Consider the following 2890-nt stretch of genomic DNA (forward strand, 5'->3'; position numbering starts at 1 on the left):
GGGCGTCGAGAGTTTGCTCGTAGGAGAAGGCCGGCTGCCAAGCCGGCCTGCTTCCCTTCTGCTTCTTGGGTGCGGGCCGCCCTTCGGGCTGCTCGTCCTCGACTGTGGCCACCCGCCGACTGGTGGAGAGCGGCACGGGGCCCTTGCGCTTGTGGTCGTTCTGGTACGGGCGTCGGCCGGAGTCCCCAGCCGGCGTCTTGGGCGCCGGGTTGATTACCTTCCCGGACGCGTCTACCCGGAGTTCAGTCTTCATTGAGGAGTCGGCGGTGGCGTACTTGTCCGCTATGACCAGAAGCTCGTCGAGGGTAGTCGGCTCGTCGCAGAGCAGCTTGTGCTTGAGGAGGGTGCCTTCTCGGCATCCGGCACTGAAGTATTCTATGGCTTGCACCTCGTGCACCCCTTCGCAAGAGTTGCGGAGGTCGGCCCAACGCGTGAGGTAGTCGCGAGTGTATTTGGCAGGGCCTTGTTCGCACAAGGAGAGCTGTCTGGGCTTGGGAGCCCGCTTGTAGGTGCTGGTGAAGTTGCGGACGAAGGCTTCTGTGAAGTCTAGCCAGCTGTTGATGCTGTAGGGCCTGAGGCTATTGAGCCAGGTCCGCACCGTGCCTTGCAGCATGAGGGGCACGTACTTCACGGCAACGCGCCTGTTGCCGTTCGCTATGCGAACCGGTGTGGAGTAGTCGATCAACCAATCTTCTGGCTTCACGGAGCCGTTGTACTTGGGCGTGTCTCTTGGGAGCGAGAACCCTTTGGGTAAAGGCTCGTCGTGGATGCGGGGGCCGAAGCAAGGCGGCCCGACATCATCTTCTTCTTCTAGCGCCAGGGGTCGCGCTAGGCGGTCGATCCGATGGCGGGCGTCGTTCTCGCCGACTCCTTCGCGGCCACCTAGTCGGCCGCTGAGAGTCGGATGCGCGACAGGCGGTGGGGTGGGAAATCTCTCCCCACGAGGCGGAGGCGGAGGCGGGTTGCCCCGCCGCTCCACGGCCCGGGGACGGCCTTCTGCGTCTCGCTAGATGGAGGTCCGGGTTCGGCTTCGGCTGGCAGCCGGTTCCTTCTCGTGTAGCACGCGGGTTTTACCCGCAGTCGGCGTCCGGGACGTCACGCCGTGCTCTCGGCACGGGGGAGGGCTTTCCGCGCGAGCGTCGGCTTCGTGCCGCTGTGCGGCTGCATCGATTAGTTGCTGGATGCGTCTGATCATGTGGGGGAGTTCTTCGGCCCCCAGTCCGTCTAGCTCATCTACGGCCGCCTCGGCAGCGCGCAGGTTCTTGAGTGGAGTGGCGTAGACTGGGCGGTCGACTCCTAGCGTGTCGGCAAGGTCAGCGCCGCGCTGTATGACAATGCAGGCTCGGCTTGGCCCGCCTGGGGGCGGCGTGCCAAAGGCGGCGCGGTCGGCTTCGCGTTGGTGTGCCTTGGTGAGGCCTCTCATGGAAGCCAACTTCCGGCGCTCCGCGAGGAGGGCGAGGAGGCGAGCCTCCAGTGCTTCGGCGTCGGCATCGGCCGGGAGGGGGATGGACAAGTCGTGGACCACTGCATGCGGGGCGTCGAGGGCGTTCTCGCCAGAAGCGCCGCCATGGCCGATGACCATCACCTCGGTGGTGGCACTGTCGCAGCCATCGGCCCGGGGAAGCGGGTCGTTGTAGATCGCGACATCGGTGGGGAAAGCATCGAGCGAGGCCGTGTCGGAGTCGATAGGCATCGGATCGGTGGAGCCAACAGACTCCAAGTCCATAGCAGGCTCGCCAGAGACGTGGAGCTGGCCGAGGAGGTTGACGAGGTGGTCGGTTCCCGCGTCAAAGGCGGGCTCGTCGGAGATGAGGGTCTCGTCAAGGAGATCGGCGAGGGCGCTCGCTGTGCAGACATTGGCGACGCCTTGCAGCGCGTCATGGCAAGCGCCATCGGGCGTTCCGGGCTGGCTACGCTCGCTGGGGAGGAAGAGGGTTCCCGTCCAGAACAGGTCTCCGGACGACGGTGCACCTGGCCCCATGGTGGGCGCCAAATGTCGGGTGGTAGGTGCGACATATGCCAAAGGGTGGCTTATCATTGTGGGAGCCAGTAAGACGTCGCCGGTGCCTGGAAGCGGGATGAGGCGAAGACATGCACGCCGGTGAATCTTACCCAGCTTCAGGGCTCTCCGAGGAGATAACACCCCTACTGCTGCTCTGCGGGGTCTCCGCATGGTCACTAGATGAACGAGTGGCTACAAGATGCTCCTTGAGCTGTTTGATGAGAAGAAGAAGAAGGGCACGGCTAGCTCTCCTCTCCTCTCTATGTGGTGTCTAAAACTAGCTCAGATCCACCCTTTGCATGGGTGCCCCAGGGGGTTTATATAGGCCCACCCCCCGGGGGTACAATGGTAATCCGGCTGGGGGTGGGCCCTAGCCGTCTGTGTCTACGCTCGCCGGCTTCTGCGCCGGCTGCTGGGGACCGCCGGCTAGTGGGTCCCGCCGGCTGCCGGCTCCTTGGTCGACAGGCAGGCCCCACTGTCAAGGGCCTTGTCGGTGGCTGGTCACTGTTGCCTCAAACCTGATGATGAGGGCTTCGCCGAGGTAAGCGTGGCTACAGTGCCGCCGCCTGGCGGGCGATCGCTGTAGCCACGCCTCGTCTTGTCCCCTTAATGGGGAGTCTCCTTCGAGGGAGGAAGCAAGCCGGCCGTGGGGAGCCGGCCCTGTCTTGGGCCGACTAGGGGAGGCCTGGCCGCCTTCGGGTGTCTCTCTGCCTGAAGGGGCCCACCGCCCGTGGGCCGCGCTGACAGCTCGTCGTGGGTGCCATCAGGGTCAATACGGCAACAGTGTCGCGCCGGACGGGTCATGGCCACCCTGTATGGCGCACTGTGCCAGGCGTGCTCCGGGATTCGGGGGTGGCAGGCTTTACTGTAGCCACGCCCCGTCACATC

This window comes from Triticum urartu, chromosome 7A (genome assembly GCF_056163025.1).
Source record: "Triticum urartu cultivar PI428250 chromosome 7A, HENAU_Tu73, whole genome shotgun sequence".
Classification (NCBI taxonomy): Eukaryota; Viridiplantae; Streptophyta; class Magnoliopsida; order Poales; family Poaceae; genus Triticum; species Triticum urartu.